General features: G+C 46.0%; 1 pseudogene; it reads right to left on the bottom strand.

Annotated features, from left to right (window-relative positions):
• The window catches only part of LOC129354224 (echinoderm microtubule-associated protein-like 6), a 37,991-nt pseudogene that overhangs the window by 7,889 nt on the left and 7,254 nt on the right, over positions 1-22,848 (bottom strand).

Raw genomic sequence — 22,848 nt, 5'->3', positions numbered from 1 at the left:
TAACATCTATTACAGTAATACTGATAAAAATAAACAGTCATTAGTACTAGAAGTCCTCTAATGTCTAACTCCACCTTCCTGTGCAGATCAATAAACCAAACAGGTTTATTATATTTGCAGAAAATTATCAAATTCACCAGGAATTAGGATTACGGTTAGGGTTAGGATTAGGATTACGGTTAGGGTTAGGATTAGGGTTAGGGTTAGGATTAGGATTACGGTTAGGGTTAGGATTAGGGTTAGATTCAGGGTTAGCCTTGTGGCTTCAGCAGGAATCTAAAGTTGCCTCTGATATAAAACTAAATGGAAACATCAGTTTCAGCTGAACCATAAATAACATCTGCAAGTCACAGGAAAACGTTTCTAAAATATTTATTTTTTTTATCTGAGCAAAAGTTTGAAACATTTTACGTTTTTTTCCCACTCGTTAGATTACAGTTCCAAGTTTTTCACTTGTTCTTGTTTCTTTATTTTGTCAGTAGAAATAAACAGGAAAGTAAAAGCAGAGCTGGTTGAGTAGAGATGAGAAACACAGAGCCATGCAGAGAGAGAGAGAGCAGGTCAGGGTCAGCAGGTCAGGGTCAGCAGGTCAGGGTGAGGAGGTCAGGGTGAGGAGGTCAGGGTGAGGAGGACATGGTCAGGGTGAGGACGTCACCGTACCGATCTGTCCGCTAGCAATGACGTTCTTGTATCTGGGATGCTGGTTGACGGTCAGACACAGGATGTCGTCGCTGTGCTCCAGGTAGAAACTCTGAGTTCCTGCAGAGCAGAAAGGAGTTTATTACTGGAGCGAGTCGGGTTCGGTCCAGATCAGGCGTTTCCCGGTCAGGCTGGGTCGGTACCGTTGCTCAGACTGTGGACGATGGCCGTGGCAGCAGTGTGGTAGACGATGTCTGAGCCGTCGTTCAGGTAGTGAAGGTTGTTCCGGCAATCAAAGCCTCTGAACCCAAAGACGTGATCCAGAACCAGGTCCTGAGAAACACAGTGAGGAAGAGGAGGGTAGAGACGATGAAGAGGAGGGTAGAAATGATGAAGAGGAGGGCAGAGACGATGAAGAGGAGGGTAGAGACGATGAAGAGGAGGGTAGAGACGATGAAGAGGAGGGTAGAGACGATGAAGAGCAGGGTAGAGACGATGAAGAGGAGGGTAGAGACGATGAAGAGGAGGGTAGAGACGATGAAGAGGAGGTAGAGACGATGAAGAGCAGGGTAGAGACGATGAAGAGGAGGGTAGAGACGATGAAGAGGAGGGTAGAGACGATGAAGAGCAGGGTAGAGACGATGAAGAGCAGGGTAGAGACGATGAAGAGGAGGGTAGAGACGATGAAGAGGAGGGTAGAGACGATGAAGAGCAGGGTAGAGACGATGAAGAGGAGGGTAGAGACGATGAAGAGCAGGGTAGAGACGATGAAGAGGAGGGTAGAGATGATGAAGAGAGGTAGAGACGATGAAGAGGAGGGTAGAGATGATGAAGAGGAGGGTAGAGACGATGAAGAGGAGGGTAGAGACGATGAAGAGGAGGGTAGAGACGATGAAGAGGAAGGTAGAGACGATGAAGAGGAAGGTAGAGATGAAGAGGAAGGTAGAGACGATGAAGATGAAGGTAGAGATGATGAAGATGAAGATGGCTGCTCTACCTCCACCTGTCTCTTCTTCTTGCTCACGTTGTTCTTCTGTAGTTTCTCCGGCTGCCGTGCAGCTCGACTCACCGGAGGCCTGAAGGACCAATCAGGACGATTATCAGCAAAATATAAAAAACATGAAACATAAAGATGCAAAATATTAAAAACATGATCGGGTCTTAATGCCAACATGAGGAAACATGGAGGCAGTAGAGACAGCAAGTGGAGACAAAACCAATTAATTGGCTCAATTCAATTAGAAATGTTGACAGATACAGTCTTTCTACAACTGATGATTGGACTAGACCACTTCTAACAATAATGGAAAAACTGCAAAGGTGTCAAAAAATACAATACAAGAAATTGACCATTCAACTGCAAAACTTTCTAACAAATCCATCAATCCTTCATCCATCCTTCACCAGCCTGCCTGATGGATGGATGGATGGATGGATGGATGGATGGATGGATGGATGGATGGATGGATGGATGGATGGATGGATGGATGGATGGATCCATCCATCTCATGGATGGATGGATGGAGGGGTTACCTGGTTAACACCTGTTACCAGGTAACAGGTGTTAACCAGGTAACAGGTGTTAACCTGAGGATGGATCCGGACCTTTAAGGAACCGCTGATGAACTGAAAGCAGCTTTCAGTGCTGGAGGAGTGAAACAGTCACAGATCATGCAGAGGATACAAATACCGACGTTGATTCCCACAGAACAGGAACAGAAGAGGAAGAGGAAGAGGAAGAGGAAGAGAGCAGCAGATTGATTAAAGGTCAGCTCCAGTAGTTTAAAGGTCAGACTCTCTGGTGGTGCAGTACCAGCGTTAGACGCTAGGGGGAGCCTGGTTTCAGACTCTCAGGAAGGTAAATGTTCCCCTGCTGCACAGTTTAAATAGTAATTAAATTAATGAGTTTCTCTCATTTGTATCTGGAATCTGGCCAGATTATCACTTTGTGAAACATTTTCCTGCTGAGTCATCTCCTCCTGGGCAGTGAAGTCATCAGCAGTTTTCATAAACTCTGAATCAAAGCAGCAACGTCTGCAGGATTCAAACCGTCGTCCATGAATCAGAGCGCCATGTTTCCGGCTCCTACCTCTCCTCAGCAGAAAGCTCCTTCAGCTGCTGGGGAGGTTTGGTTCCTCTCATCTCTCTGATGCTCACCGCAAACATCTTGGTCACATAATCCACCGTCTTCTCTCTGGCAACGTCACTGTCGTAACCTGCAGCACAGGAAATGACATCAGAAACCAGGAAGCAGGGCGGCTGAATGGGTGGAAAATCTCAGAGTTTCACTGGAACCAATCAGAGGAACCAGTCAGAGGAACCAGAGGAACCAGTCAGAGGACCCAGAGGAACCAGTCAGAGGAACCAGAGGAACCAGTCAGAGGACCCAGAGGAACCAGTCAGAGGAACCAGAGGAACCAGTCAGAGGAACCAGAGGAACCAGTCAGAGAGTTCAGTCCCACCTCCGTCCTCCTCGATGTCGTCCTCTGACTCCTCGCTGTCCACGCCCGGCGGAGGGTCCAGCTCTCTGTCGACTCCGCCTCCTCGCTCCCTGGCCCAGATCATCAGGGCGGTGTCGGCTCCGCCCACCGTCAGCAGGGCGGAGTCATCCTGAGCCCAGCGGACGTTGGTCACCTGAGCGCTGTGGCCGACGTAGCGCTTAAACCGGGCGAACTGACCCTGATGGAGAGAGGAGCCACTGAAAACCATCCAACTAAACATCTTCACAAAGATCTCTGAATCCTGTCTCTGTGTGTGTGTGTGTGTGTGTGTGTGTGTGTGTGTGTGTGTGTGTGTGTGTGTGTGTATGTGTGTGTGTGTGTGTGTGTGTGTGGGGGGGGGGGGGGGGGGGTGTCGTACTCTGACTGGGTAGCTGAACAGCTTCAGGAAGCCGAAGTCGTCTCCAGTGGCGAGCAGCGTTCGGTCTCTGGTGAGCGACGCCGCGTTGATGTCGGTGATGTCACTGTGAGTCGGCCATATTCCCTCACAGCTGGAGCCCAGAACACAGGTGCAACCGGACCAGTCCACCCACTCCAGCTGCACACACACACGCAGAGAGCAGACAGGGTAAAGCCCAACAGAACCTGACCCGTTTGAGGCTAAAACTGAAACCTTTAATTCATGGCTGCTGTGAATACAGGAAGAAATAAACTCAACATTTTGTCTCTGATTTGGTTCAGATCTTCAGTTTTGTCCATTTAGCTGAGAAACAGGAACTGAGCTGGATTCGACCTCAGACCCAAAGTATCGGCGCTCCAGAAAAGAAGCCCAAATTCCAACATGGCGTCGCCCAAAAACATGGTTTCCAACATTGTTCTTATAAAGTTTCTTTAACCAAACTCCACTTCTGATTTGTTGGGTTTACAGCTGCAGACTAAAAAACCTGTCTGCTGGTTTCAGACTCATTCTGTGAAGGCGAGGAGCCGCCATGTTGGAACACAACTCAACCCAACAAGTCGTAACTGGAGTTAGTCAGAGTTGCTCCAGTTTCCTAGTGGGAAATCCAACTTTGAAAGGCCTGGGCAGAACCGGGTCCGGGTCGGTACCTGGGCTGATCTGAGTTCAGCTGGAGCGCAGCGTGAACCAGGAGAGCTGTGGATCCGTCTGATTTATTGAAAGCACGACTGAAAAGACTAAAGTTCAGCTGAAAACAGGAAACGGATCAAACCATGTTGTGTTCAAGAGCTTTGATACAACATGAGCCTGAGATTTTACAGCAAGATGCTGATGGAACATGCTGACGACAGAACATGCTCCACATCACCACATTCCTGTTGACCGGTCCAGTCCGGTCCAGTTCGGTCCGGTCCAGTTCGGTCCGGTCCAGTCCGGTCCGGTCCGGTCCGGTCCGGTCCGGTCCGCATGCAGAGACTCACCTCAGAGTTCTGGATGGTTTGTCTTCTTCCTCTGGGAGCTTCGAAGAACAGCTGCTCCTTGGCTCCAGTGTCACCTGCAGCAGTTTACCTGCACCGTGTCACACAGGGAGAGACATCACCATAGTTACAGGAAAGGAAGCTGATTGGCTGAAGGAAGGAAGAAAGAAAGGAAGGAAGGATAGAAGGAAGGAAGGAAGGATGGAAGGAAGGAAGAAAGGAAGGAAGGAAAGATGGAAGGAAGGAAGGAAGGATGGAAAGAAGGAAAGAAGGAAGGATGGATGGATGGAAGGAAGGAAGGAAGGAAGGAAGGATGGAAGGAAGAAAGGAAGGAGGATGGAAGAAGAAAGGAAGGAAGAAAAGAAGGAAGGAAGATGGAAGGAAAGGAAGAAAGGAAGGAAGTGGTTTCTGTAGGAATATTGAGGAAGTTATGAAACACAACACTGAACAAAAGTCCAATCTAATAGTTTCTTGTGACTTCATGTGACCCGGCTCGTGTTCTGACGTCTCGGATCCACGGGAGACAGGAAGTGGTTTACCTCGCGCGTCCCAGTCATGTGTGTGATGTAGCTGGACGCTCCTTTGCAGATCCCGACCCGCTTGGTGCTCAACACGTGGTAGATGTCAACGAAGCTGTCATGTGACGCCACGGCCAGGTATTTACCTGGATCTGGAGCAGAGACAGAGGAACCATTTCCCTCTGGTTCTGGTTCTGGTTCTGGACAAACCGGTTTGGTCAACATGAGAATAAAGACAGTTTAATAAAAATAATCTGGAAATTGATGCAAAGAAACAGAAACTTTAATTCCTCTGAAAATCTTCCAGAAAAATGAACAGGATGTGGAAGAAAAGCAACTAAGAAAATATTCCAGTCAAAAATCAGAAGACAAGATAAGAAAATTAATCGAAATAAAAACAAAATCAGTTTAAACTGATAAAAACCTGAAAGAGCAACTTTCACTCAAAACATAATCTGTGGTGACAGTTTGAGACGATCCTGGGCAGAACCGGGTCTGGTCGGTACCTGGGCAGAACTGGGTCTGGGTCGGTACCTGGGCTGAACCGGGTCTGGGTCGGTACCTGGGCAGAACCGGTCTGGGTCGGTACCTGGGCAGAACCGGGTCTGGTCGGTACCTGGGCTGAACCGGGTCTGGGTCAGTACCTGGGCAGAACCGGGTCTGGGTCGATACCTGGGCAGAACCGGGTCTGGGTCAGTACCTGGGCAGAACCGGGTCTGGGTCAGTACCTGGGCAGAACCGGGTCTGGGTCGGTACCTGGGCAGAACCGGGTCTGGGTCGATACCTGGGCAGAACCGGGTCTGGGTCAGTACCTGGGCAGAACCGGGTCTGGGTCGATACCTGGGCTGAATCGGGTCTGGTCAGTACCTGGGCTGAACCGGGTCTGGGTCAGTACCTGGGCTGAATCGGGTCTGGGTCGGTACCTGGCAGAACCGGTCTGGTCGATACCTGGGCAGAAACGGGTCTGGGTCGATACCTGGGCTGAAACCGGGTCTGGGTCAGTACCTGGGCTGACCGGGTCTGGGTCGGTACCTGGGCAGAACCGGGTCTGGGTCGATACCTGAGTCAGTATCTGGGTTGGTACCTGGGCAGAACCGGGTCTGGGTCGGTACCTGGGCAGAAAACCTGGTCTGGGTCGGTACCTGGGCAGAACCGGGTCTGGGTCGGTACCTGGGCAGAAACCGGGTCTGGGTCGGTACCTGGGCTGAACCGTGTCTGGGTCGGTACCTGGGCAGAACCGGGTCTGGGGTCGGTACCTGGGCTGAAGCGCAGTCAGGAGATGGCGTCCCTACGGTGGTGGAAGCTCAGCAGATCCTCCAGCGTGTCGCCGTTCACCACCAGGACGGCGCCGTCGCTCTCAGCCCCACCGCCAGCGCTTTGCCGTCAGGAGAGAAGGAGCAGCAGCGGCCGCCTGCGAAGAACCACAGCAGGTCGGACCCACGGCTCGGTGGGTGCAACCACCGAGCGGCAGAACCGCGGGTTCCGTCGGTTCCGGTTCTGACCTCTCTTCTTCAGCTTGCGGACGCCACCATGCGGTGGTTGGCCGACGTCTCCCACAGTCGCAGCGTTTTGTCGTCACTGACGGTGACGCAGACGGGAAGCAGCGGATGGGCGGCCAGACCCCACACCTCGCCCTCCATGTGACCCTGCACACCCACAGAGACCCGTCTGGACCACGATACCGACCCGTTTACCATGAAACAGAACCAGATCAGAACCACTTCCTGTTACAATCAACTGAACTTCCTGTTTAAAGTTTTACTGGAAACATAAACCTGAAACATCCGATGAATAAAAGGCTTCAGACTCTGAACTGTTAAACATAAAGTCCATAATGTCAGGAAGAAGCAACATTCATCACCTGCTGGTCCGGACCGGGTCAAAGCGGACTGGGTCAAAGCGGACCGGGTCAAAGTGGACCTGGAGCCGGAACCCAGAGGTTACTTTATATTGAGCTGGAGTTTGGGTCAGAAATGTACCTTTAGCTTAGAGTTTATTAGGACCCAGTGGGTCCATGGTTCGACTGGTTCTGACTGTTCTAACAGGTTCTGACTGGTTCTGACTGGATGTAACTGGTTCTGACTGGATGTAACTGGTTCTGACTGGTTCTGACTGGATGTAACTGGTTCTGACTCCCAGTGTTCCCACCTGCACCAGCAGGGTCATGGGTCCGGTCTTGTCGATCTCCAGAACGTCTCCGTTCTTGGTGCCGACCAGGATGTGTCCGTGGCCAGAGTGATGCTCTGATGGACGGGTTGTCCTCCAGCAGAAAGGCCTGGTCACACACAAACCAGTTCAGACTGGTTACTGGTTACTGGAGCCAACATTGGAGAACCAGAGAGCTCCTGGGCCGGATCAGAACCCAGAATTTTCAACCAGCAGGAAACATTTAGTGTCTCTGAATCAGATCTAAACATGTTGACATGTCACCACATGTCCACATGGGGGCGACATTTACCTGCGACATGAATCCTGGTACTTTGAGTAAAATATCACTTGAAATAAAAGTTACTGATGATTTCAACAAAAGGAATATTTATCAATAACGATGCAACAACATGAAACATGGTAACATTAAGACACTTTTGTGTTTTTATGTGAGATTTTAATAACACATAAAATCTCAGTTTCTGTTGTTTTCCTCGTCCTCTGAACCTGACAGGACAGATCTGTCCAATAACGACAACATAACATCCGTCCATCCTTCACCTTTTGACCCCGGGGACAGAGCCGTCCTCTTGATGGCGTACGTCTTCAGGCAGCGGTCGAACATGTCGTCCCACAGCTCCACCACTCCGTCTTTCCCTCCCGTAACGAAACCCTGAACCAGGAGAGAATCGAGCTGAATGACAGATTTCATCCCGAGGGAGAGAAGAGCAGGAGAAACGGATCAATAAACCTCCCAACGGATCAATGAACCTCCAAACGGATCAATAAACCTCCCAACGGATCAATAAACCTCCAAACGGATCAATAAACCTCCAAAACGGATCAATAAACCTCCAAACGGATCAATAAACCTCCCAACGGATCAATAAACCTCCAAACGGATCAATAAACCTCCCAAACGGATCAATAAACCTCCAAACGGATCAATAAACCTCCAAACGGATCAATAAACCTCCAAACGGATCAATAAACCTCCAAACGGATCAATAAACCTCCCAACGGATCAATAAACCTCCAACGGATCAATAAACCTCCAAACGGATCAATGAACCTACCAACGGATCAATAAACCTCCCAACGGATCAATAAATCTCCAAACGGATCAATAAACCTTCAAAAGATTAAAAACCAGCAGCTGAATCATCAACTGTGTTATTATATTAAAACCAGGATCTGTGTGAACCGTTCAACTGGATCTGGTTCTGGTTCTAGAACCGGATCTGCAGATTTACTGGAAATAGACCGAAAATAAAAGAACCGGAAAAAATCTGAAGTTATAAGATCTGCTGAGTGAGATCTGCTGTAAGAACGATCCTCCCTCCATCATCCATCCCTCCATCCCTCATCCCTCCATCCCTCCATCCTCCAACCTCCATCCCTCCAACCTTCTATCCTTCCATCCCTCCATCTCTCATCCTCCATCCTCCATCTCTCATCCCTCCATCCCTTCATCCCTCCATCCCTCATCCCTCCATCTCTCATCCCTCCATCCCTTCATCCCTCCATCCTCCATCCCTCCAACCTCCATCCCTCCATCCCTCCATCCCTCATCCCTCCATCTCTCCCTCCATCCCTTCATCCCTCATCCCTCCATCCCTCCATCCTCCAACCTCCATCCCTCCATCCTTCTATCCTTCCATCCCTCCATCCCTCATCCCTCATCCTCCATCCCTCATCCCTCCATCCCTTCATCCCTCATCCCTCCATCCCTCCATCCTCCAACCTCCATCCCTCCATCCTTCTATCCTTCCATCCCTCATCCTCCCATCCCTCCATCCCTCCATCTCTCCATCCTCCATCCCTCCATCCCTCCACCCCACCATCCCTCCATCCCTCCATCCTCCCATCCCTCCATCCCTCCATCTCTCCATCCCTCCATCCCTCCATCCCTCCATCCCTCCATCCCTCCATCCCTCCATCCTCCCATCCCTCCATCCCTCCATCCTCCCATCCCTCATCCCTCCATCCCTCATCCCTCCATCCCTCATCCCTCATCCCTCCATCCCTCATCCCTCATCCCTATCCCTCCATCCCTCCATCCCTCTATCCTTCCATCCCTCCATCCCTCCATCCTCCCATCCCTCCCATCCTTCCATCCTCCCATCCCTCCATCCCTCCATCCCTCCATCCCTCATCCCTCCATCCCTCCATCCGTCACCTTGTCCAGGGAGAACATGGTGAACACCGGCCCGTCGTGAGCCTTCACCGTCTTCAGCAGGATCGGCTCCTTCCAGATGTAAACGTCTCCGTTGGCGGCGCCGGAGAAAACCAGCGCCTCGCTGTGGCCGTAACACACCGACATCATGGTCTCTGGACGCCCCACGCTCCTGAACGCACCGCGCCTGAAGGTCAGGCCGCCCCCTGGAGGACGGAGCAGGAAGAGCAGGAGACAAAAATTAAAGCTGCTTTAAGAGAAAAAGATGAAAAATCAGCAGAAAGGAAGGAAATAAAATAATATCTATTGTTGATCATTTTATTGAAATCAATGCAGATCTGATTTGTTTATTGATTTCTATTATTTCACAATAATTAAAACTTATTTAAGTGCCAATCATTTTATTTGCAGTAATCAGTGTGTGTGTGTGTGTGTGTGTGTGTGTGTGTGTGTGTTTGTGGTGTGTGTGTGTGTGTGTGTGTGTGTTACCTGCATGCTGCCAGAACCGGATGTGTTTGATTCCCACTGTCACCAGTCTGTCCATCACCACTGGGTTACATTTCACCACAAAGATTTTGTCCTTCTGTCCCCTGAAACAGGACGGACGAGTCAGGACAAGTCCTCCGTCTCTAATGTCTTACTTCTGTCTCTGCAGATCCAATCAGAGGTTCTGTCGTCAGAACTGACCAGAACCAGACAGTTTGGGTCAGAACTGAGCAACATGATGTTTGATTTGAAGACAGAAACAAAGAAATATAAAAATAGATGCTGCCAAAAATAAACGAGCTTTCTCTAAAAATAAAAGCCAGATTTAAATAACTGAATGTGTTTTATAATCAGAATATTTTTAAACTGACAATCAGAGCGTTGGATCCATCAGCAGAACTAAAGACATATTTCAGACTTTAATCCTGTTTCTGAGGTTTATTTTACATTTTATCTGGTTTTCAGCAGTTTCTCAGTTTTTTGTCCTGTCTGGTTTTCCGTACCGAGCTGTTGCCAGTTCTCTCCTCGTTTCCAGTCCCAAACTACGATCGAATGTTCGTCATCCACTCCAACAGAAACCAGAGTTTTCCCGTCAGCTGGAGGGACAAACAGAGAACGGATCAGGAGGCCGAGAGGTCAGAGGTCAAAGGAGCATCCAGCTCCAACAGTTTCACATAAACCATAAAATAAGAGTAAAGAAATATTAACAGCCAGAAATGAAATGTTTTTTACTGCATGATTCATATTGAAGGAAGAGAAAGTTTGAATCGATTTCACACAGAGATCAGATCAAAACTTTCATCTTCACCTGAGAAGTCGAGAGCGCAGACGCCCCTCTGGTGGTGACCCCTCAGCAGGGACAGACACTTCAGGCTCTGGATGTCCCAGACGTGGACGGCCGGGTCTCTGCCCACCTGCAGACAGACGGACAGCAGGACGGACAGTCTGGACCCGGTCAGGGTTTACCGACCCTCCTCAAGCTGACCTGAGACCGAAAGGCTTCATGTCTACATTACAAACTGTCACAGTTCAGGCAACAATGATTATATTTAATCACAGTTTTGATCACATTAAACTGTGATTCTAAAGATTTAAGAGAAAAATCCCTTAAACCAGCAGATCAAACTAACTAACAGCGAGAAGAAGAAAAGAGAAGCAGAAAGAAAAATGTTGCTCAGAAAGACTCTGGAAGACGAGCCTCTGTCCCTCCTTGTCTCTCTCTCTGTCTCTCTGTCTCTGTCTCTCTCTCCGTCTCTCTGTCTCTCTGTCTCTCTCTCAGTCTCTCTCTCTGTCTCTCTGTCTCTCTCTCTCTCTCTCTCTGTCTCTGTCTCTCTTTCTCTCTCTCTCCTTCTCCCCTCTCTCTCTCTCTCTCTCTCTCTGTCTGTCCCTCCCTCCCTCTCGCTCTCTTTCTCTCTCTCTCTCTCTCTCTCTCTCTCTCTCTCTCTCTCTCGTCTGTCTCTCTCTCTCTCTCTCTCTCTCTCTCTCTGTCTCTCTCTCTCTCTCTCTCTCTCTGGAGTGCGCATGCGTGAGCGTCTGCTGCTGCATGTGTGGAGTGGAAGGAGGACGAGTGTGAGGTTTTCCAAAGGTTTAAACTTTCACTTTTCACAGTGGTGTTTCACTTTTTTTCGCACTTTAAACATTCTGTTTTTATTGGTGTTTTTGATAGGTTTTTTTCGGCTGCACCAAGCTTTTTAGCTTGGTGCGATGGCCGGGAAAAGTTATGGTTCTGCAGGCTTTAGGAGCCTTTCACGAAGACACGGTATTAAAATACCGGTTGGCGTGGATTTCTCGGTTGAGGTTTGGCTGTTGGGGAAATTGTCGGATGTGAAAGTGTGAAAGCAGCGTCCAGAAAGAACAATGCAGTGGTTTTATTTTGGACTCAATTGAAAAGGTGAACAGCGTAGTTGAGAGGGGAATTGTTTTGAGAAATACACAAACTACTGTTTTTCCCTTTAATAAACCCTGCAAAAAAGATCATCTTGTCTTATTTGCCGCCTTTCATTAGTGACAAAGTGTTACTGAAGGAATTGTCACGTCACGGTCAGATCGTGTCAGCAATGAAAATGCTCCCTTCCGGTTGCAAATCACCGAAGTTGAAACATGTTGTGTCTTTTAGAAGACAAGTGTTTATGATTCTTAAAAGTGATATTGAGGAACTGAGCATAGTGATGAAATTTAAGGTTGACGGTTTTGATTATACTATTTTTTGCGACAACGGAAACGGTGAGGTGTTTTGGATGTAATCAGGAGGGACATTCAGTCCGAAACTGCCCTGAAAAGGTTCAAAAGGAGACTGTTCAGGTTAACGAAAATCCAGAGCTGATGACACCAGCGGATACGGTGAATGGAGCTCCAGTGGGCGCAGTTGGGGACGGAGCTCCGGAGGCTGATGCTGGGGAGGCAGACCCGGTAGCTGCCGGTGAGGAAGGAGCTCAAGAAATGAATGATGAGGAAGGAGTTTCAACTGGAGAGCAAAAGCTGTCAAATGTTGCAGAACGTGACATTGAGGATGTCATTAGTTCTGTTGAAAGAACTGAAGAGAGTCAAACGACCACACCTGAAGGATTACAAGAAGAAATGGATTTTGATGATTTAGTTCACAGTGAAGGAAGTCTGATTAGGGATGATGAAAGTGTTTTCAAAGTGCCAAACACTAAAAGAAATCTAAAGGACCGAAAGGGGTGAAACCTAAAAAGAGTCAGTTTGAAAAGAGTGGGAAAGAAAGTGATTCAGAGACCTTTTGTGACTCTGATAGTGACAGAGAATCTTCTGATTCCTCTATTCCTGATGGCCAGAGTACTAATGGCTACAGTCTAGAACAGATTAGAAGGTTTTTGGAAGTGACAAAAGGGAAACGGGATGTGGTCATAGATGATTTTTTTCCTAATAAAAAATTGTTTGTTGACTCAGTTAAATGGTTAATGAGACAAAGGACTTCTGATGGGCTAAGGGACACTGAAGTATATAGACTTCGAAAACTTGTGCAAAAAGTCAGAGCTCGTATTAAGTAATATGAAAATTAAAAAGCAGTTTAGATGCTGTTTTTTCTTGTTTCTTTGGATCTTTTTCTATGTGATTATGAGTAGATTTAAAATATCATCTTTGAACCTTAATGGTGCAAGGGATGTGAAAAAAAGGGCTGTGTATTTTGAACTTTTAAAGTCTAAAGGCGTTGACATAGCTTTTGCTCAAGAGACTCATAGCAACGTTGATAATGAAGTTGATTGGAACAAAGAATGGGATGGAAATCTTGTTCTGAGTCATAAAACTTCACTAAGTGCAGGAGTAGCTATTCTTTTCTCAAGAAATTTTCTTCCAGTGTCTATTGAAATTGAAGATGTTGTATCTGGAAGATTGTTAAAAGTTATTGTTAAATATGAAAATATAAAGTTGATTTTACTAAATGTATATGCTCCTGTGAATCCAAGTGAACGCTGTGTTTTCTTAGAAGAGTTGGCAAATACACTTTTAAAGTGTGGGTCAACAGAATATTTAATTTTAGGGGGTGATTTTAATTGTACAACAGATGATTTAGATAGGAATCATTTGGAGCCACATTTACATTCAAGGAGAATTTTGAAACATATTATTGAAACTTATGATTTAGCTGATGTATGGCGTCTTAAAAATGGAAACATAAGGCAATATTCCTGGGCTCATTATAAAGAGAATTATATAACTTTGGCAAGGTTAGATAGATTTTATTGTTTTGGACATCAGTCACAAATATTTAGATCATGCACTATGTGTCCAGTGGGTTTTTCTGATCATTGTATGATCATAGGGAATGTGTTTATAAATAATTTTAAACTTAAGAGTGCATATTGGCATTTTAACACCGTTTTGTTAAATGATGGTTGTTTTAAAAAAGGATTTTTGTATTTTTGGAAACAGTGGAGACGTATGAAATGTCAATTTACATCTGTACAGCAGTGGTGGGATATTGGTAAATTAAAATTCAGCAGTTTTGTAATCAATACACTCACAATGTCACAAGAGAAATGGTGAAATCTATTGAAAAATTAGAGACTGAAATTGTGGAACTTCAGGTTTTTTGTGAGTCCACAGAAAATCGAGGCCATATTCAGGCGCTCAAACAAAAAAAAGCTGCTTTGGCTGATCTGCTTGGGGTCAGAGCACAGGGAGCTCTGGTACGTTCACGTTTTCAAAGTATCTCTGAAATGGATGCTCCTTCAAAATTCTTCTTCAGTTTGGAGGAAAAAAATGGACAAAATCGTTTCATCCATTGCTTAAGATCTGAAGAAGGGAAAGAATTGACGGATCCTACTGACCTGCGGAAAAGAGCTGTGGACTTTTTCTCTACATTATATGCCAGTGATTACAGATAAAACTCTGTGATAACAGAAGAATTTCTTAAAGACTTGCCAAAGGTGTCAGACAATGACAATGTTGTTTTGGAGCATGCCATAACGTTGGATGAACTGCAGGAGGCGCTGCTGAGCATGGAAAATGGCAAAGCTCCAGGAATAGACGGCTTGCCTGTGGAGTTTTATAAGTCGTGTTGGCCTGTTCTGGCTGAAGATCTCTTGGAAGTCCTCAATGACAGCGTGGCAAGGGGAATGTTACCCCTTAGTTGTCGAAGAGCTGTGCTCACTCTTCTTCCTAAGAAGGGTGATCTTTATGAAATAAGGAACTGGAGACCGGTCAGTCTTCTGTGTACAGACTATAAGATCTTCTCAAAGGTTCTGGCATGCAGATTGAGAAAAGTGATGGATCAAGTTGTACATATTGATCAGTCCTATTGCATCCCTGGCAGATCAATAAGAGACAACATAACTTTAATTCGAGATTATTTGGACCTCTCTAATTTATTGGATTTAAACTTTGGTCTAATTTCTATTGACCAAGAAAAGGCATTTGATCGAGTGGAGCACCAGTATTTATGGAATAGTTTGAAGGCTTTTGGTTTCTCCTCTGGGTTCATTGCCATGATTAAAACCCTTATTGTGGCATTGAAAGTGTATTGAAAGTCAATGGTGGTTAAGTGCACCTTTTATTGTAAAGAGAGGTATTCGCCAAGGTTGTGCAATGTCAGGAATGTTGTATTCTTTGACCATTGAACCTTTGTTATGTCAAATCAGGAAAAAGTTACAGGGGGTGAATTTAAATGAAATATCTTTACCTTTTAAACTTTCTGCATATGTGGATGATATTATTGTGGCAATCACAAAAGAGTCAGATGTCTTTATTTTAAACAAAATTATTGAGTGTTTTGGGAAAATTTCTTCATCCAAAGTCAATTGGAGCAAGAGTAAAGCTTTGTTAGTTGGTAAATGGACAAAACAAGAACCTAAATTACCTGATGAATTAAAGTGGTCGAAAAATGGTTTTAAATATTTGGGTGTTTATCTGGGAGATCAATTTCAAGTAATGAAAAATTGGGAAGGTTTTCTTGAACTGATGGAGGGTAAATTAAAGAAATGGCACTGGCTTTTGCCACGAGTCTCTTACAGAGGTCGTACACTAATTATTAATAATTTGGTAACTTCAACTCTGTGGCACCGCTTATCTGTTCTAGAACCCCCACCAGGTCTTCTGGTAAAACTTCAGACAATCATTTTGAATTTCTTTTGGGACAGATTACATTGGGTCCCTCAGAGTGTTTTGTTTTTGTCAAAGGAAGAAGGAGGGCAAGGTTTGATTCATTTAGAAAGTCGGAAAGCAGCATTTAGGTTACAGTTTTTACAGAGTTTTTGTATGGTGATCAAAATGTTTTGTGGAGGCATGTCACAGAGTTTATTTTTTCAAAAGTTGGTAATTTAGGTTTTGGTAAAATGTTGTTCATTATGGACCTTTCAAAATATTGTGTAAAGTGTTTATCACCGTTTTATGTGAGTGTGTTAAAAGCTTGGAACCTCATGGAAACAAAGAGAGATGGGACATCCACATCTTTACATTGGTTGTTACGTGAACCCGTGCTCAAGGGATCTCGTTTGGGTTCAGCTTGGGACAACATGGTTATGATTCCTGAACTGTTGATGAAAAGAGGGGTGGTTACGTTGAGACATCTGCTTGAACTTGTTGGATCTGGAATGAATGATGCTGTTTCCTTGGCTCGAAGATTGGAGATTCACTCTTTAAGAAGTGTAGGCACTATGCTGGCGACATTTAAGCGGATGTTATCAGAAGATGATAAAAGACTCATAAAAGGATGGTTTGATAACGCCTGATAAAGCTGATCCATTCTTTAAGTTGTGTGTTAAGCCACAATTGAAAGATCTTGAATGTTCTGGACTCTTTTTACAGAAAGATAAAAAAGAATGGACACTTTTGGACTCTGTGAATGGAAAGATATTATATATGAAATGTGTAAAGGCTTTGAACAAAGTAAAATTAAAAGATAAAAAAGATACTCCTTGGAGAGATTTTTTCAAAGTCGGTTTTGAGTTTAAACCTGTATGGGGATTACTTTATAAACCACCATTGACTAAAAATGTTGGTGATCTACAGTGGAGAATTTTGCATGGAATTATTGCAGTTAATGCTTTTGTTTCTATTATTAATCCTGGTGTGTCAGATAAATGTCCTTTTTGTTCATTAAGAGAACAATCTTTCATTGTTTTGTACAATGTTTTAGGTTAATAGATTTATTTACATTATTAAGAAATATTTGGAAATTATTTGGAGAAAGCTTTACAGAACAGTCTTTTATTTTTGGTTTCTTATATAGAAAAAAAAGAAGAAAATTGGACGACTGTTAAATTTTTTTCTTGGTCAATCAAAGCTTGCAATCTATTTGAGTAGGAAATTTAAAATTAATAATGAACAAAATACTGATTGTGCAAAACTCTTTAAGAGTATGGTCAGAGCAAGAGTGATGTTAGAGTATAAATATTATTTAAATGTGGATGAACTAAATGTTTTTCAAAATATTTGGGATTATGAAGGTGTTTTATTTACTTTAAATAATTCCAAATTATCATTTATGAATGTGTTAATTTGAAATTGTGGTGAATGTTTATGTTATGTGTATCATCACTGAGTGAATAATGAGTTTTTAAAAATCAAATCTATCTCTCTCTGTCTCTCTCTCTCTCTCTCTCTCTCTGTCTCTCTGTCTCTCTGTCTCTCTGTCTCTCTCTCTTTGTCTCTCTCTCTGTCTCCGTCTCTCTGCCTGTCTCTGTCCACCTGTCCGTAGCGGCGTAGTCCTTCAGTGGATGGACCTGAGGCTCAGGATGTCGTCGTCGTGGCCGAGGTAGAACCGCTGGCTGTGCAGCTGCCGGTTGTAGACCACGCCCACCGCGGCCACATGGTACACCACCTCACCGCTCTGGGCGTAGAACAGGTTGTTCCTGCAGTCGTAACCACGGTAACTGGACACACACACAGCAGTCTTCTCTTTAAATTCAAGATGGCCGCCGGACCCCAGTCTGGATGAAGCTGAACTCAGATGTTGAAATCAAACACGAGCACGACAGTGGAGGTATGATGATACGGGACGGTTCTGCTCTAGTTATTCTGAGCTGGTACAGGTCTGGACTTTGACTAGGCCATTTTAACTGCATTAATCCAAACCATCCCTTAATACACCATGTTAGTTTTAAACCTCAGAGTTACTGTTGGTTCAGCTGATTCTGGGTCCAAACCGGGTCTTCAACAGAATCTGGTTCTGGTTCAGTTTAACCTTCCGATCTCAGTGAATAAAATCAAATGGATTTATTAAATTGATGGATTATAATCTGATGTTATTGATCTTCAGAATCGATCGGCTCTACTGGACTTTAATCCAGACATTTTGAAACCTTTCAACATCAATCTGGATTTTAATCTGATGAACTTTGACTGGACCATTTTCTCTCTGAAGACAGAATGTTTGATCTGAGTTTGCGATGTGGATCAGATTTATTCCAGATTAATAATCCAGACTGCAGCCCGTCTCCATGGTGACGTACCCGTGAACAAACTGCAGGCGCAGGCCCTGGTCCGGTCCGCTCTGCCTCTTCAGGGATCCGACCTGCTGCTTCTTCTCTCTGCTCTGTTGCTGCAGCTGCGGCAGGTCCTCCTTATAGACCTGCAGCACAAACACAGCATCAGGCTGCAGTCAGTGCTGCAGCAGCACAAACACAGCATCAGGCTGCAGTCAGTGCTGCAGCAGCTGCTTCCTGTGGATCAGCTGATGGAGCAACGAGCAGGAGGATCTGTGCAGCAGCGCTTCCTCTGCAGGTCAAAGGTCAGGTCAGAGTCTCACCTGCCGCTCGTAGTTCATCTGCGTTTCCTGCTCGATGTCCGAGTCGAGCTCCGGGACGTCGGAGGCGTCGCTGTCCGATTCCTCGCTGTTGGAGTCGCCGAGATTTTCTGAGCGACAAACAAAGAGACACAGATTCTTTGTGTGGTTTCACCTTTGACCTCTGTGCTCATGTCCTTATAACAGGTTGTAGTGACATCATGTTCCATTAGACTGTGCTAGTTTGGATTGGTTATCTCAGTAACTTATGGCATCATCTTGGTCAGAGATGTAAAATATTATCTGAACTGGTTTGAATGGTAGGAGAATAAAGTAAATCCAAGGAAAATCCGTTCAAATTACGGGATATCTGAGAGAACTTGGAGTTGCTGGACATTTTTCCAGTTTTTCTGCTCTGCTCTCATATCAATCAATCAATCAAATTTTATTTGTATAGCACATTTCAGCTACAAGGCATTTCAAAGTGCTTTACATCATAAACACAAAACACAGAAACATAGAATAAAATACCAAGTGTTTTTTTTTTTTTTTTTTTTTTTTATGAAGCTCATCGGGTCGGGAGTCCCTCAAGGCCGAGTCCTGGTTCCTCTAAAAACTGTCCCAGTTTCACACAGATCCAAAACTTCAGCTTCTCACCCACAATGTGTCGATTTAACTCCAACCCTGAACTAATTTAACCAACCAGCATGACCAGCATGACCAGTATGACCAGTATGACCAGTATGACCAGTATGACCAGTATGACCAGTATGACCAGTAGCAGCTCCAGGCTCCCTCTGAAGGTTTGGGATTATTGATCCTGTTGGATCTTGAAGGAAGTGAGGACTCATCAGGTAGTTTGTCCTTGCTGTCCCACCTGCTGTGTTTGCGTCCGGCGCGCCGCCCGCCCCGTCCTCCGGCAGGAACCTCCACTGGAAGAGGGCGTGGTCGGCTCCGCCGGTGGTCAGGACGCTCTGCAGGTCGCTGGACCAGCGGACGTTGGTGACGTGCGCCGAGTGGCCCAAGTACTTCTTGAATTTGGCTCCTGGGAGATAAACGAGAGGCAGATTGTTGAGAGCGAAGCCGCAGGCGGAGCTGCAGGCGGAGCTGCAGGCGGAGCAGCCGACCTCTCCGCAGGCAGGGGAAGCGGTAGAGCTTCACCAGGCCCAGGTCGTCCCCGGAGACCAAGACGCCGGCCGATAGGTTGGCGTCCACCGCGTTGATGGCCGTTGAGTCAGAGTATTTGGGCCAGATGCCGCTGACCTCTGACCCCAGGATGCTGCTCCAGGAGGCCCAGCGCTGACCTTTCACCTCCTCGATGTTGGTGATGGGTTTTCCCACTGCAGGAGGAAGGAAAGCAGATCTCCACAAATGTTGCTGTTGTTATAGAAATGATCAATAACCATCATCCACAGAAAGCAGACAGAAAAACAAACAGCTGAAGTTAAACTGCAGGAACCTGATCGATCAGTGAAGAAGAGAAGGATGGATCAAACTCTACAGACTCTAATCTGATTATATTTATCTGATCAGATTGGATCGAATTGATACGGATTGATCACATCAGATCAGATCAATTGCATTGATCCAATCGTCACTCACTGGGCATCCGGTAGAAGAGGCGTTCTCCTGCTCCATCGTTGCTCTGCAGGATCTTCCCATCCACAGTCCAGTCCAGGTGTGTGATGAAACTGGTGGATTTGCTGCATTCTCCCACCTGGAACCAGAGTAAAGATGGCTGCCAGTCACACCTGCTGGGTTTCCTCCAGTAGAAAACTTTCTACCATCTGACAAAACTGGACAGTAAACTGGATTGCATGAATTTTTATCTCCTTTAACAGTTGTCTGGTTGGTTTTAATATTTCTGGAAACACACACACATCACTTCCTGCTGATTCTTTCTGACCTTCTTGTATCTCTGGGCGACGGCGTAAACGTCCACCAGGCCATCATTAGAGCCAACAGCCAGATACGCTCCGTCTGGAGAGAACTTCATCTCATGGATCACCTCCTTCCTGTCCTTGATGTGGACGACCTCCGTCATGTCCCTGAGTGGGCGGGGCATCCAGTCAGCATCACAGGAAAAACATTAGCATGATGCTAGTAAGCACCAGCATCTGGTTAGTATCACAGGGTAAACATTAGCATACTGTTAGCATCACAGGGTAAACATCAGCGTTCAATTTGGTTCAGAGGGCCCGTTCTGGTTCAAGGAGCCGGTCCGGGCCTCAGCGCTGTGTCTGGCTCACCTGACTCTCAGCACGGTGAAGGAGCCATCCTTCATCCCCAGAGCCAGCTGGGATCCGTCCAGGCTGAACGCCACGCTGCGGACCGCCTCCTCCATGTTGCAGCGCGCGATGAGGGCGTGGTCGACCAGGCTCCACAACCTGACACACACACACACACACACACACACACACACGCACCCCCCCCCACACACACACACACACGCACGCACACACCCACACACACACACACACACACACACACACACACACACACACACACACATGCACACATGCGCACACACACACACACACACACGTTTGGTCCCCACAGATAAACAGGTCCCCACATGTATGTGTAAAGTCAGGCCAAAGTTCCCACTAAGGGAGAAAAACAAGAACACACTCAGGGGGTTCTCCCCCGTTTCAGGCTAAACATAAACTGATCTGTCTTCAGATCGAAGTTGTTCCTCCAGATCAAAGTTTACTGATAGAGCAGAGTAAATGAAATGAAATAAATTCTGTCATGCTGTAGTTTCCCTCTCCACTGTTTCTCATTTCTTATCTTTTGTTTTTATATTTTCTCCTTCACATGACCCTTCATCTGCTGGTCAACCTGAATTTCCCCTCTGAGGGACACTAGATCATATTTCTATTATAACTATTCTGACTCTGCCCCAGTGCAGTACTGGTGTTACTGGGCGGCTCCCAGTGTGACACGGTTTCCCAGCTCCCACCTGATGGATCGGTCGTCGCTGCCGGTTACAGCCAGAGGTTTTTTGGGATGAACGTCCAGAGCCCAGAGTTCGCCCTCGCTGTGACCCTGCATGATGAGCAGCGGCTTGTCGCGCTCCCGCACCATCACCTGCTCACCAGATGAACACATGAACATAAACTCTGATGATGGAACTGTGGAAATGAAACTTTAAGCTTTAATGTTTTTTGCTGATAAATCTGTTCAGAGAAAACTAAAGATAAACTCTAAACCAGGACCTGCTGCAAACTAATTTCTGCCAAACCGTCAAATTGTTTGTGTATCAGTTTTATAATCATAGATCTGTTTGAAACACAAAATATGAAATTATTTACTGATAATGTAAGTCTTGTTTAGTGAGGGATGAAGGAGCATTTGGTGCAGAACGAACATGAAAATATTCCATGAACAGAAAAATTATTTGCAGGATCTGAATGTTTATTACGGCTGATAGTCGGTGATGAATCTACATTAACCTTCATAAACCTTTAATGGCTGCAATTAGAGACTCTGAGCTGCAGAATGAAACACGTTTCTGTTCCTCTCACCTCAAAGATCTCGCTGTCCTGAGTTCCTGCCAGAATCGGTCGGCTCGCCAGCAGACGCTCCGGATGGACACCTGGACCAGAGGAAACACGGTCAGACCTGAGTCCGTAGACAGGAAGGAGTTAATATGAAAACTAAAACGATGCAGAGGAATACAGAACGGTAGAGGTAGCATGATGATGTGGGACTGTTAATCCAACTAACATGTAAACTGCAGTTTGTTTTCATCTGCAGTTACCCTTGTATCCCTGCTCCGCCTCCCTCAGGTCGATCTTGGTGACGGGTTTGAAGTCGGCGTCCCAGAGCCGGATGCAGCCGTCTCTGCCTCCGGTGGCGAATCCTTCCTCACAGGAAAACAGGCTGAAGATCCCGGCCTGCGGAGGAACCGAGACCTTCAGGAAACACAATCTGAAGGAAATCTACATCTTTAATCATGAATCCTGCATAATGTTTCTGACATGTCGATCATTAAAGTCCATGGCGATGGGAAGCTCACCCCGTGGGCCGATTGGACCGTCTTCAGCAGTCAGGCCTTTCCACACGTAAACGTCTCCGTTGAGCGCGCCGGAGTACGTGACGTCGTCTTTAGCCGACGCCACACACAGGATGGTCTGCAGGTCGCCCGTTTTCCCGAAGATCCCTCGCTTTGGCGTCAGCGCGTTCCCACAGAGCGACCAGAACTACCGGGACAAACAGAACCGGTGGTTCTATGAGCCGGACCACTCGGGAACTTCACTGGATCTTAAAGGTTTTATTATTAAATCATTTCAAATTACAGATTGCAATATTTCAGCAATAATATCAGTATCGGTTTGATGAATAAAACTGAACTGATATTAATAACTGATATTATTCCCATTTTGTTGCTGTTTGTTTCTGGAGTTGGTCATGTGACAGTGATACTGATGCAGCAAAGGATTGTGGGAAGTTTATCTGAAGAATGATAAATTATATAACTGCTTCATGAAGTTCACATCTCCTGCTGTATTTAAAACTGTTTAAATTTCTTCTTAAGGTTTTATCTTTGTGTTTCAAAATGTTTAATTTTTATGTAAATTGCAGTTTTTGGTCAGAAACTGCCTCAGTGCTGCCTCTGTGGGTCAGACAGTGTCACTGCAGGTGAACTCGCTAACCCCCTTTCCCTCCCCCACTTGGCCACGCCCTAACCTGCTCTTGGCCCCGCCCAGTTTTGGTAATGTTTTTTGGGGGGCGGCTAAATCGGTTCCAGTTCCAAAGATCAGAACCAGAAAGTGAAACAGAACCTGTCAGCGTCTCACCTTGATGTTTTGACTCCGCAGC

This window comes from Poeciliopsis prolifica, unplaced genomic scaffold (assembly GCF_027474105.1).
Source record: "Poeciliopsis prolifica strain line A6 unplaced genomic scaffold, Auburn_PproV2 SCAFFOLD106, whole genome shotgun sequence".
In the NCBI taxonomy this organism is placed as follows: Eukaryota; Metazoa; Chordata; class Actinopteri; order Cyprinodontiformes; family Poeciliidae; genus Poeciliopsis; species Poeciliopsis prolifica.
The sequence above is the reverse complement of the archived record's forward strand: the minus strand, read 5'-3'. Positions and strand labels throughout refer to the sequence as shown.